We start from the raw sequence: 14051 nt of genomic DNA on the forward strand, positions 1-14051 counted from the left end.
AACATCAAAAGATACTCTTTTTTTTTTTAAGAATCTTTATTCGGTGATTAAAAAACACCATAAAAGCACACATATATATACATAGATAAAAAAGTCATTAAACATTAATCAAGATCCTTATACACAAAGTTAATACAAATGGAAATACCGACATACAGATCCACAATTTTAAAATAGAAAATCCAAGACATTTCATTCCTCTCCCCTAGTCAGCCTTAGTCGGACCGCCACCTTAATGAAATTTATAATACAGCACAAGGTTAGGGGGTCAGAGGCTTTTTGCAAAAAGACTAATGCATCCCTGGCATGTTCCTGTTGGGCTTTTTAAAAAATATTTACAAGAAATCTGCGCCTGGGCATAGAAAAATAGGGACAAAGCAAAACAAAGTGAAGGGAATCCTGCGGAGACCTGTTGTCGCAGCTGCAGGGTCCCTTCTGCTCGATTGATGTGGTGAAACCTGCAGGTGAAGCCAACATAAAAGGAAGTAAATTCAGTCTAAAACGACATATTAGAAATCTATCCTGTGCGTTGTGCACGAGGTACAGATAAGGCTCCATACCCTCCACACTCTTCACCAGGTTATGAGCCCTCACAGTCTTTTTAACTCCTTCAGCCTCAGCTCTGCATTGGCTTTTCCGCTCTAGGAAAATTTCCCCTACTTGTTTCTTGTGCTGGGCTGAAATTGTTGTAGGGTTCGTGAAGAGGTTTCCAGAACCTAATTCCTCAAGGGTGTTTTTTACGTATTTATTTATTTATTTATTCAAAGTTTTATATAGCGCGAACAAGATCCTTACAGATATCAGAGCACTTCACAATGGCAGGGTAGGGGCAGTAGGAAAGAACAGAGGTAATGGGAGCAATGTAGTAGTCACTAACATGAAAGGATAATAATAAAATAAAATACATAAAACATATCAATATACAGTCAGGTGAACAGGTAATAAAACGGCACAAGTCATGGATCCCATTACATAGGTGTTCAGGTACACCTTGGGTGTGTGGCAGGCTTATACCAGTGTTTTAGTATAGAGAGCGCACTGAGTGAGGGCATCGGGAGGGTGAATCAGTGACCCAATGTGTCTCATATATTGGTCGGTAGGACGAAAGAAGCGTAGTAGTGTCACCATCAAGTAGAGGTATAATGCTAAAGGACAAGGTGAGCATTGATACAAGGCAATGTAGAGTCTCTGATCCACTACCTATAAGGTTCAGGAGATCTTGGCCAGAAGGATGGTTTTCACCTCTTTCTTGAAGAGTGCAGCGGAGGAGATACGCCTAGTTTCAGGCGGGAGCGCAATCCAGATCCTGGGTGCCATTCCTGAGAAGGAGCGCTTGTAGGTTTTCTCTTTCCTGAATCTACGGGGTTTCAGGAGTAGATTTTTTGAGCTTCTATTGGACCTCGAACCTCCTGATATGGACAATTTTTGAGCGAGGTAGTTGGGTGCATTGTGGTGCACGGCCGCGTGTGTCATAACTGCAATTTTTAGTTGTATTCTGGCTTCAAACGGCAGCCATTTTAGGGACTTTAAATCTGGGGAAATATGCGAATGTTTTCTTGAGCCAGTAATGAGTCTTGCGGCAGCGTTCAGGGAGGCTCTTAAGGGTGCTGTTGTGGATAGCGGGAGTCCGCTGAGGGTCACAATTCCGTAGTCGATTCGAGGGATGACTAACGCTTGTACAGCAGTTCGGAAGTCTTCAGTCGGAAGGAAGGGTTTGATTTTCCTCAGTGTGTTTATTTGGAAATTAGCTGCTTTTGTGGCTTTGCTGATGTGTTGCTGCATGTTGAGCTTGGCGTCCAGTGTGATGCCTAGGGATTTCGCTGAGTCCACGATGGTGGGTTGGACATTGAGTGCTGTTAGGTTGTTGAGCCATGTTTGGGTGGTGGAAATTTTCGCCGGGGGTGAGATGAGAAGGAACTCAGTTTTCAGAGCATTTAGTTTGAGGTGATTATCGGCTAGCCAAGATTGAGTGTTAATAAGCGTGGAGTTCAGATGTTTGATATCTTCCGGAGATTGAAGCTTTAGGTACAGTTGTGTGTCGTCGGCGTACATATGGAATTGGACATTAGAAGCTTGGAGCAGGGTGGCGAGCGGTTCCATGACGAGGTTAAACAAAGTGGGGGAGAGGTAGGATCCTTGTGCTTTGTGTCCTTTGAGCCAGGGAATGCGCATGCATTTGGCCCTATCCAAGCAGTCCAATAGAATTTCTCTGCTGAGATGCGCATCTGGATTAACCCATATTTTTAACCAGGCCACAATTGGCCTGAGTTTTATCAGGTCATCCAAGTATGGCCTCCCTAGCTCCCTATGAGCTATGATTCCAGCGGTACTGGGTGGTGCCCTCAGGATAGATTTCAGATATTTGTTTTCTTCCTGTTGGATTCTAGTGGTGTTCACAAAGCCCCATACTTCAGCCCCATAGATTACTTCGGAGCATGATACGAAGCTGTACAAGTTCATCACCTGTTCCGGGCTCCATCTGCCTAGTCTCCTGCCATAGCTAGCTATTGCCCCATTGGAGGCAATCATTTTACTACAACGTTCCGCCACCAGGGAGTTAAACTGCAAAGCGCCATCAAAGGTTACTCCAAGATAAGAGAACGTTTTAACCTCCTCTAAAGTATGGGTGCCTATTGTATAAGTAAATTTAGAGGAAGTTTTTTTACCAGCCAGGAGCACATACGATTTACCCAGGTTAACAGAGAGATCCAGGGCACCCATGAACTTAACAAACCCGTCTATCAGGATTTGTAGGCTTGGGGTGTACGTGCAAGCAAGACCGCGTCATCTGCGTAGAGCAGAACAGGAATATGGCGCGGCCCGACCCTTGGGGAATCTGCCTTTAAACCCAACAGACACTGCTCCAGGTTGTTAATATAAAGGGAAAACAAAAAAGGGGCAAGAATGCAACCTTGTCTGACTCCACTCTTACAGGGAAAAGAGTCAGACAATCCTCCCTCCCTATTGAATCGAACCTTGGCAGTGGTGTCGCTATGCAATTCCCTTAATATGGTGATTAAACCACTCTCAATCCCCATACTTGACATCATATCCCACAGTTTTCCTCTATTGACATGGTCAAATGCTGCTGCCAAATCCATGAATCCCATATAAATTGGTTCATCACTGGCCAAAGTATGTTTGGCAGTCAGCATATAAAGGTTCAGGCATTGGTCACTGGTGGACCTCCCTGTCCTGAACCCGTATTGAGTGTCCGAGAAGGTGTTATTCTCTTCGGTCCACTCGGACAGTCTGTTAAGGATTGCCCTACCCAAAAGTTTGGCCGATACATCAATCAGGGAAATAGGCCGATAGCACTTAGGGTCGTCCCTATTGCCCTTTTTGAAAATCGGCACAATAATTGCTTTAGACCAAGATGGTGGCAGGCCACAGGTGGTAGCAGTGTTTATAACCCTGGTCATCAGAGGGGCCCATAATTCTATGTTGCTTAGAAACAGGTCAGGGGGAATTCCATCCGGGCCCGGGGCTTTGTTTTTAGTCAGACCATCCATCCCTGCAGTTATCTCCTTGAGAGTAAATACTACCGAGGGAACCTGACTTGGGGTTACCGGTAACTCTACAGGGGTACCGGACTCATGGTTATATAAACCCCTAAAATGGTTGACCCACTGCTCCGGGAGGATGTTAGCCCCTATCTCCGGGGAATCATTTTCTTGAAAGGTCGGTTTATTAATGATTCTCCAAAAACCCGCTAAATCCTTTCTTTCCCCTGCCTCTCTTAAATCTGCCCATGCTTCTGCCTGCAGGGCAAGTTTCCTCCTTTTGGTCTCTTTTTTGTATTTTTCTCTGCACACCTTGATTTTTTGAGGGTCCCTTGGTTTTAATTTAAGGCAGCATTTCAACTCCCTCAGTGCTTTAGAACAGTCTTTATCAAACCACCGGGGATTAGCCAGGATACGTGTGGGCGCACTGGTCTTAAGTAGGCCGTCGATCAGGTTAGCAATCTGGTCAAATGCTTCCAATAACCTTGATCCCTGGACTTCTAGATCTAAACAGTCGTTAATGGCCAATTTGCCCTTGTCACCCAAGGTTTTGTAAAACTTTACCCCGTCTATTTTGGACCATTTTAGTCTCCTGCCTTGGTCTGTGACCCTCTCCTCGATTGTGCGAAGGACTCTGATTCCAGCGCCCACCCTATACGTAAGCTCCAAAACAAGAGGGTTGTGGTCGCTGAAACTGCTCCATTCTATGCCTACACTAATTATTTTATTTATCAGGGATCTTGAAGCCAAAATATAGTCTATAATGGATGAGCAACCCCTGCCCTTGAAGGTTGGTGTAAGTGTGCCATCCGTCTGTGAGCCTATCATGTTAATGGTATGCTCTAAGTCGTACTTAAGCCGAAGCAAACTGAGAGCCGACCCAGTAGGCGTGTGAGAAAAATGCGGCCCCTTCTCCATAGGGCATTGTGACCAGTCTGTATTGGCCTTAACCAGTGCCGGACAGAGATGACAGTTAAAGTCTCCCATTAATAGCAGCCCGTGAGACTGGCCATTATTTTGGAATGTTGTTTCTTGTCCCAGCCTGCAGTCCAGTTCAGCTAATAGCGGGATATGATTATCCGCTATCTCAGTATTATAGATGTTAAAAACAGTAAATCTTAACCCCTTCCCGAGGAACCGAACTGCCTGAATCCCATGTGAATTCCAATCTGGGGAAGACCAGGTGCCTGGGAGGTCTAAATCTACGTAAATGGACAATCCGCCCATTGCTCTCCCTGATCCGGTTTTTCGTGCGGGAACAAAGAAACACTTGTACCCCTGTAAGTGATCATTATTCACCGGGGCCCATGTCTCCTGCACACATATAACATGAAATCTTCTGATAAAGTCAACCTATTCCTTATTATTAAATTTGCCTGCCAGGCCTGGTATATTCCAGGAGATCAGTCTCACTCCCTCCCCCCTCTGTTCTGAACCCCCCTGGGGCCTTAGTGGTATCTCCTGCACTGACCCTTGTGAGTCCAGCCCATGTCCCCCTCCTATACATTCTATGTCTGTAGCCTTAGGTTCAGCATACACCAATTTCCCAGCACCACTCGGTAGAGTTTGCTGAGCCTGAGAGCTTTGCTCCTCCAACACCTCTGCCAAAGCACCCTTTCCCATGTAACCCTGGAGGGCATTATCCGTTTGTCAATCTACCCCCTCTAGACCATTCAGACAATCGAACCGGTTGTAGGTGTGAGAGGGTGGTTCTGGTTGGCCAAATACTGGCCTAGGGTTAAAGTCATGTTGTCTCCCCCTCCTGCCAACCCTCTCCCGGTTGTCATGAATTTGGGGCGGCTGCAATGGAGCTGGGATAATGGGAAAAAAGAAAGGCACACGAAGGGTTTGGATGGTGGATTCCCTAGATCTATTCTTCCCTTGGCATATGTAGGACACCGTTCCTGTGTCCCTAAATCTCACCAGTATGCAGTCCCCTATTATTGATTTATGTGTTCTCCCCACCCATGGCACCCTTCTTACCATTATGATTTCATTATTAAGGTCTACCGGGAGGGGTCTATTTATATTTAACCACCTGATTACCCTACTTTTCAGGGAACAGAAGTCCTCAGTTTCACCTACTTCGAGTGGGGGGACACCCGCCATGACTACAGTGAAATCATTAGTCTCTGGGGGTAGGTTAGGCCTACGTGGTCTCGGGAGAAGCTTCATTAGAGGAGTCAATGTGGTACTATCTACCGGCTGTGCCGGAAGAACAGGGCCTGCAGGAGGAATGTGCGTGTTAGAGTTGAGGGACTTAGTTGGTGCAGGCTTGGTCCTCAAGGGTTGTTGCAGGACCGCCGCGTTCGCGGCTTGTGAAGGGGCTGAATTTGCTGCACTATTTACGGGCTGATGGGGGGCTAATGTGGTGGAAGTGGGCTCTGGGTGCCTTCCCTGTTGACCAGCCGGAGTTTTCAAGCTACTTAGTGTGGCCTCCAGAATGGTTAGTCTGATCTCAATCTTTTTTATACTCTCACTAATCGGTAGTAATAAAGACCTTAACAGAAATTCCAGGTTTCCAAGCGGGACAACAGAAAGGGGAACATTAGCAATATTAGTTCCTGTATCTTTTGTCGGGGCGGGAGTCAAGGCATCCTGGGCAGTAGGTTTAGGGTGTGATTCAACCGGTAATTTCGCTGCTAATAAGGGGGGTTTTGAAGACTTCCCAAAATCCGAGTGAGAGATTTTGGGTTTGCTCTTCCCCTGGGCTCCCTTCGATTTCCTCCTACGTTTATTAGGAGGAGGCCCAAATACACCTTGCGTAGTGGCTGGCTTGGGTTTGGCTTTCCTGGCCTTAGGGGCTGGAGGGAGTTGGGAGACTAAATCAATGGTCACCCTAGTGGGACTTGGGCTGATAACTGGGGCTATACTCATGGGTAGAACTGGTGGGGTGTTGGTACAATCCCTCAGCAGGAGTGGGACATCATCTATTGAGGTCAACTCCTCCCTGGGCGTGGTGGGGTGATCTCCAAGGGGTGTGTTTTTCAAGTTATCTATTGAGCGTCTCCGTTCTGCCCTTAGCCGGGATAAGTTGCTCTCCTTGTCCCCCTCCCCCACAGCCTGGGAGAAATAGTTCTCTAAGGTCCTGTTTTTTGCTCCTCCCTGCTTCAATGGGGTGCTCTCCCTTGCCGGGGACGGCATAACAATAAATGGTAGATTGTATTCGACAGGGGGCTGTAACAGTAAATAGGGCCAGGGTTCAAATAACCAACACAAGAGGGTAGGCCCAGCCCGGCCTACTCCGGCCTATGACGGCCTTAGACGGTCCCGCCCTTGTCCCGGGCTTCTCCCGGCGCTCTCCCGCGAAGCGGAAGCTCTGCTCACCTATGTACACTGCCACGCCCACTTGGGGGCAGATAGGCGGGGGGCGTGGCCAGCGGGGAGAGCAGCCCAGGTGTGACTAGTTGGGCGCGCAGGGACTCCCGGACGCTGGAGTCCGTGCCTCAATGCTCGCAGCCCCGCTGACACACTCGCCTGCCCCGCACTCCCCGAAGCTTCCACAGACAACCGGCAGCTCCCAAGTCAGCAAGGCGCTGCGGGACCCGCAAAGCGGGTCCGGCGAGGCGCTAGGGTAATCCTTATGTTCAAGGGTGCAAGAGCTTTCCACAGTGTGCCAAGGTCCACAACAAAGTCTTCCCAGTTAGCTGGAGGGTCCCAGTGACTCAAGGATTTGATCCGCTTTTGGCTCCGTTGGCGGGGGGCGTGGCCAGCGGGGAGAGCAGCCCAGGTGTGACTAGTGGGGCGCGCAGGGACTCCTGGACGCTGGAGTCCCTGCCTCAATGCTCGCAGCCCCGCTGACACACTCGCCTGCCCCGCACTCCCTGAAGCTTCCACATACAACCGGCAGCTCCCAAGTCAGCAAGGCGCTGCGGGACCCGCGAAGCGGGTCCGGCGAGGCGCTAGGGTAATCCTTACGTTCAAGGGTGCAAGAGCTTTCCACAGTGCGCCAAGGTCCACAACAAAGTCTTCCCAGTTAGCTGGAGGGTCCCAGTGACTCAAGGATTTGATCCGCTTTTGGCTCCGTTGGCGGGGGGCGTGGCCAGTGGGGAGAGCAGCCCAGATGTGACTAGTTGGGCGCGCAGGGACTCCTGGACGCTGGAGTCCCTGCCTCAATGCTCGCAGCCCTGCTGACACACTCGCCTGCCCCGCACTCCCCGAAGCTTCCACAGACAACCGGCAGCTCCCAAGTCAGCAAGGCGCTGCGGGACCCGCGAAGTGGGTCCGGCGAGGCGCTAGGGTAATCCTTACGTTCAAGGGTGCAAGAGCTTTCCACAGTGCGCCAAGGTCCACAACAAAGTCTTCCCAGTTAGCTGGGATACTCAATCACTACGCAAGTATTAATATGTTTTAATAAACAGGTACTCTTATAAAACCCAATTTCATTTTTGAATTCTTTACAATTTTTTTCATGAAGGTAGTAATATTGCTCAAATCTAGGTATAAATTTCATCTACGTCTTTCTCACAGATATGTATTTTTTCATTTTGCAATAACAGTATTTATTCTATAATCTTGAAAATTCTTGGGTTTTTATAAGGTTTAAGATGATCTGTTCAACAGTAAGATGAATCAGACTTTTATATTTTAATTGTATCGGAATAAGACCTAATGAAAATAATTTGTTATATAATAATGAGAAAAGCAAGGCGCTGCTGAGAGTTGAACTCAGGATCTCCTGTTTACTAGACAGGCGCTTTAACCAGCTAAGCCACAGCACCCACTTGATTCTTAATTTTGAAACACTTTTCTTTATGGTGTTCAAGAGAATATTGCTTTTTCACTTTCATATTCTTTTCTAAGTTCACACACTTCTCTACTCAAACACTTAAGATGAATGAAGACTCTTCACTTATTCAAAAACACCTCTTTAATTTGAAGTTTACCCTATTCATATCATTTTAAAATATACCTTGCTGAAGAATGGATTAGTTGAATTCAACAATAGAGTGATCATTCACCTTTATCTTGTTCTTTGTCATTTTTCCCCCTATTTCAGTCAATGCATTCCTACAAAAATCTTCACAATACCAAGTATTATATTTCATTTTTAAGATAACTTATTCTAAAGTTCATAGAATCATACGTTTATTCTTAAATTGAATTCAACACTTGTTTGATGAAAATTATTCGGAAAGCATGGAGAAAACAGTTAGGTGCTGCTGAGATTTGAACTCAGGATTTCCTGTTTACGAGACTGGCGCTTTAACCACTAAGCCACAGCACCAACGTTAATAGTAAAAAATGCATAAATAATTTATTGTTGATGATGAAAATGTGTTTTCTACTATAAATTCGTCTTTATATGTATTGTAATCTTAAACACAAAAAGATACTCAATCACTACACAAGGATTATTATGTTTTAATAAACAGGCACTCTTATAAAACCCAATTTCATTTCTTGAATTCTTTACAATTTTTTTTCATGAAGGGATTAATATTGCTCAAATCTAGGTAGAAATTTCATCTACGTCTTTCTCATAGATATGTATTTTCTTTTCATTTTGCAATAACAGTATTCATTCTATAATCTTGAAAATACTTGGGTTTTTATAAGGTTTAAGATGATCTGTTCAACAGTAAGATGAATCAGACTTTTATATTTTAATTGTATCGGAATATGACCTAATGAAAATGATTTGTTATATAACAATGAGAAAAGCAAGGCGCTGCTGAGATTTGAACTCAGGATCTCCTGTTTACTAGACAGGCGCTTTAACCAGCTAAGCCACAGCACCCACTTGATTCTTAATTTTGAAACACTTTTCTTTATGGGGTTCAAGAGAATATTGCTTTTTCACTTTCATATTCTTTTCTAAGTTCACACACTTCTCTACTCAAACACTTAACCCTTTCGATGCTGATGACGAGCTCAGCTCGTCATCACCCACGGGTTTCGTGTGCTGATGACGAGCTGAGCTCGTCATGGTGCCACTAAAATGGCATTTTCCAGCACAGGGGGGGGAAAACGCCCAGCAGCCATGTGGTTAAGATGAATGAAGACTCTTCACTTATTCAAAAACACCTCTCTAATTTGAAGTTTACCCTATTCATATCAGTTTAAAATATACCTTGCTGAAGAATGGATTAGTTAAATTCAACAATAGAGTGATCATTCACCTCTATCTTGTTCTTTGTCATTTTCTTTTCCCTATTTCAGTCAATGCATTCCTACAAAAATCTTCACAATACCAAGCATTTTATTTAATTTTTAAGATAACTTATTCTAAAGTTCATAGAACCAGATGTTTATTCTTAAATTGTATTCAACACTTGTTTGATGAAAATTATTCCGAAAGCATGGAGAAAACAGTTAGGTGCTGCAGAAATTTGAATTCAGGATTTCCTGTTTACGAGACAGGCGCTTTAACCACTAAGCCACAGCACCAACATTAATTGTAAAAAATGCATAAATAACTTATTGTTGATGATGAAAATGTGTTTCCTGCTAGACATTCTTCTTTATATATATTGTTATCTTAAACATGAAAAGATACTCAATCACTACGCAAGTATTAATATGTTTTAATAAACAGGTACTCTTATAAAACCCAATTTCATTTTTTGAATTCTTTACAATTTTTTTCATGAAGGTATTAATATTGCTCAAATCTAGGTATAAATTTCATCTACGTCTTTCTCACAGATATGTATTTTTTCATTTTGCAATAACAGTATTTATTCTATAATCTTGAAAATACTTGGGTTTTTATAAGGTTTAAGATGATCTGTTCAACAGTAAGATGAATCAGACTTTTATATTTTAATTGTATCGGAATAAGACCTAATGAAAATGATTTGTTATATAATAATGAGAAAAGCAAAGCGCTGCTGAGAGTTGAACTCAGGATTTCCTGTTTACTAGACAGGCGCTTTAACCAGCTAAGCCACAGCACCCACTTGATTCTTAATTTTGAAACACTTTTCTTTATGGTGTTCAAGAGAATATTGCTTTTTCACTTTCATATTCTTTTCTAAGTTCACACACTTCTCTACTCAAACACTTAAGATGAATGAAGACTCTTCACTTATTCAAAAACACCTCTTTAATTTGAAGTTTACCCTATTCATATCATTTTAAAATATACCTTGCTGAAGAATGGATTAGTTGAATTCAACAATAGAGTGATCATTCACCTTTATCTTGTTCTTTGTCATTTTCCCCCTATTTCAGTCAATGCATTCCTACAAAAATCTTCACAATACCAAGTATTATATTTCATTTTTAAGATAACTTATTCTAAAGTTCATAGAATCATACGTTTATTCTTAAATTGAATTCAACACTTGTTTGATGAAAATTATTCGGAAAGTATGGAGAAAACAGTTAGGTGCTGCTGAGATTTGAACTCAGTATTTCCTGTTTACGAGACTGGCGCTTTAACCACTAAGCCACAGCACCAACGTTAATAGTAAAAAATGCATAAATAATTTATTGTTGATGATGAAAATGTGTTTTCTACTATAAATTCTTCTTTATATGTATTGTAATCTTAAACACGAAAAGATACTCAATCACTACACAAGGATTATTATGTTTTAATAAACAGGTACTCTTATAAAACCGAATTTCATTTCTTGAATTCTTTACAATTTTTTTTCATGAAGGGATTAATATTGCTCAAATCTAGGTAGAAATTTCATCTACGTCTTTCTCATAGATATGTATTTTTTTCATTTTGCAATAACAGTATTCATTCTATAATCTTGAAAATACTTGGGTTTTTATAAGGTTTAAGATGATCTGTTCAACAGTAAGATGAATCAGACTTTTATATTTTAATTGTATCGGAATAAGACCTAATGAAAATGATTTGTTATATAACAATGAGAAAAGCAAGGCGCTGCTGAGATTTGAACTCAGGATCTCCTGTTTACTAGACAGGCGCTTTAACCAGCTAAGCCACAGCACCCACTTGATTCTTAATTTTGAAACACTTTTATTTATGGTGTTCAAGAGAATATTGCTTTTTCACTTTCATATTCTTTTCTAAGTTCACACACTTCTCTACTCAAACACTTAACCCTTTCGATGCTGATGACGAGCTCAGCTCGTCATCACCCACGGGTGTCGTGTGCTGATGACGAGCTGAGCTCGTCATGGTGCCACTAAAATGGCATTTTCCAGCACAGGGGGGGGAAACGCCCAGCAGCCATGTGGTTAACATGAATGAAGACTCTTCACTTATTCAAAAACACCTCTCTAATTTGAAGTTTACCCTATTCATATCAGTTTAAAATATACCTTGCTGAAGAATGGATTAGTTAAATTCAACAATAGAGTGATCATTCACCTCTATCTTGTTCTTTGTCATTTTCTTTTCCCTATTTCAGTCAATGCATTCCTACAAAAATCTTCACAATACCAAGCATTTTATTTAATTTTTAAGATAACTTATTCTAAAGTTCATAGAACCAGATGTTTATTCTTAAATTGTATTCAACACTTGTTTGATGAAAATTATTCCGAAAGCATGGAGAAAACAGTTAGGTGCTGCAGAAATTTGAATTCAGGATTTCCTGTTTATGAGACAGGCGCTTTAACCACTAAGCCACAGCACCAACATTAATTGTAAAAAATGCATAAATAACTTATTGTTGATGATGAAAATGTGTTTCCTGCTAGAAATTCTTCTTTATATATATTGTTATCTTAAACATGAAAAGATACTCAATCACTACGCAAGTATTAATATGTTTTAATAAACAGGTACTCTTATAAAACCCAATTTCATTTTTTGAATTCTTTACAATTTTTTTCATGAAGGTATTAATATTGCTCAAATCTAGGTATAAATTTCATCTACGTCTTTCTCACAGATATGTATTTTTTCATTTTGCAATAACAGTATTTATTCTATAATCTTGAAAATACTTGGGTTTTTATAAGGTTTAAGATGATCTGTTCAACAGTAAGATGAATCAGACTTTTATATTTTAATTGTATCGGAATAAGACCTAATGAAAATGATTTGTTATATAATAATGAGAAAAGCAAGGCGCTGCTGAGAGTTGAACTCAGGATCTCCTAGACAGGCGCTTTAACCAGCTAAGCCACAGCACCCACTTGATTCTTAATTTTGAAACACTTTTCTTTATGGTGTTCAAGAGCATATTGCTTTTTCACTTTCATATTCTTTTCTAAGTTCACACACTTCTCTACTCAAACACTTAAGATGAATGAAGACTCTTCACTTATTCAAAAACACCTCTTTAATTTGAAGTTTACCCTATTCATATCATTTTAAAATATACCTTGCTGAAGAATGGATTAGTTGAATTCAACAATAGAGTGATCATTCACCTTTATCTTGTTCTTTGTCATTTTTCCCCCTATTTCAGTCAATGCATTCCTACAAAAATCTTCACAATACCAAGTATTATATTTCATTTTTAAGATAACTTATTCTAAAGTTCATAGAATCATACGTTTATTCTTAAATTGAATTCAACACTTGTTTGATGAAAATTATTCGGAAAGCATGGAGAAAACAGTTAGGTGCTGCTGAGATTTGAACTCAGGATTTCCTATTTACAAGACAGGCGCTTTAACCACTAAGCCACAGCAACAACGTTAATAGTTAAAAATGCATACATAATTTATTGTTGATGATGAAAATGTGTTTCCTGCTATAATTTCTTCTTTACATGTATTGTAATCTAAAACACGAAAAGATACTCAATCACTGAGCAAGTATTAATATGTTTTAATAAACAGATACTCTTATAAAACCCAATTTCATTTCTTGAATTCTTTACAATTTTTTTTCATGAAGGTATTAATATTGCTCAAATCTAGGTACAAATTTCATCTACGTCTTTCTCATAGATATGTATTTTTTTCATTTTGCAATAACTGTATTCATTCTATATTCTTGAAAATACTTGGGTTTTTATAAGGTTTAAGAGGATCTGTTCAACAGTAAGATGAATCAGACTTTTATATTTTAATTGTATCGGAATAAGACCTAATGAAAATGATTTGTTATATAAAAATTAGAAAAGCAAGGAGCTCCTGAGAGTTGAACTCAGGATCTCCTGTTTACTAGACAGGCGCTTTAACCAGCTAAGCCACAGCACCAACTTGATTCTTCATTTTGAAACACTTTTCTTTATGGTGTTCAAGAGCATATTGCTTTTTCACTTTCATATTCTTTTCTAAGTTCACACACTTCTCTACTCAAACACTTAAGATGAATGAAGACTCTTCACTTATTCAAAAACACCTCTCTAATTTGAAGTTTACCCTATTCATATCATTTTAAAATATACCTTGCTGAAGCATGGATTAGTTGAATTCAACAATAGATTGATCATTCACCTCTATCTTGTTCTTTGTCATTTTCTTTTCCCTATTTAAGTCAATGCATTCCTACAAAAGTCTTCACAATACCAAGCATTTCATTTAATTTTTAAGATAACTTATTCTAAAGTTCATAGAACCAGATGTTTATTCTTAAATTGAATTCAACACTTGTTTGATGAAAATTATTCGGAAAGCATGGAGAAAACAGTTAGGTGCTGCTGAGATTTGAACTCAGGATTT

The 14051-nt window shown here is 41.1% G+C and overlaps 6 non-coding genes across 6 annotated transcripts; all 6 read right to left on the minus strand.

Moving 5' to 3' along the window:
- Positions 1 to 8150: 8150 nt before the first annotated feature.
- TRNAT-AGU (transfer RNA threonine (anticodon AGU)) lies at positions 8151 to 8224 on the minus strand. The gene has a single exon. It is a non-coding gene; the product is annotated as a tRNA-Thr (tRNA).
- A 433-nt stretch (positions 8225 to 8657) lies between these two features.
- Positions 8658 to 8730, minus strand: TRNAT-CGU (transfer RNA threonine (anticodon CGU)). The gene has a single exon. It is a non-coding gene; the product is annotated as a tRNA-Thr (tRNA).
- Positions 8731 to 9169: 439 nt separating this feature from the next.
- Positions 9170 to 9243, minus strand: TRNAT-AGU (transfer RNA threonine (anticodon AGU)). Its single transcript has one exon. It is a non-coding gene; the product is annotated as a tRNA-Thr (tRNA).
- Positions 9244 to 11344: 2101 nt separating this feature from the next.
- On the minus strand, positions 11345 to 11418 carry TRNAT-AGU (transfer RNA threonine (anticodon AGU)). Its single transcript has one exon. It is a non-coding gene; the product is annotated as a tRNA-Thr (tRNA).
- Positions 11419 to 13002: 1584 nt separating this feature from the next.
- TRNAT-UGU (transfer RNA threonine (anticodon UGU)) lies at positions 13003 to 13075 on the minus strand. Its single transcript has one exon. It is a non-coding gene; the product is annotated as a tRNA-Thr (tRNA).
- Positions 13076 to 13512: 437 nt separating this feature from the next.
- Positions 13513 to 13586, minus strand: TRNAT-AGU (transfer RNA threonine (anticodon AGU)). Its single transcript has one exon. It is a non-coding gene; the product is annotated as a tRNA-Thr (tRNA).
- Between the last annotated feature and the right edge of the window lie 465 nt (positions 13587 to 14051).

Source organism: Lissotriton vulgaris, chromosome 12 (genome assembly GCF_964263255.1).
Source record: "Lissotriton vulgaris chromosome 12, aLisVul1.2, whole genome shotgun sequence".
Taxonomy (NCBI): domain Eukaryota; kingdom Metazoa; phylum Chordata; class Amphibia; order Caudata; family Salamandridae; genus Lissotriton; species Lissotriton vulgaris.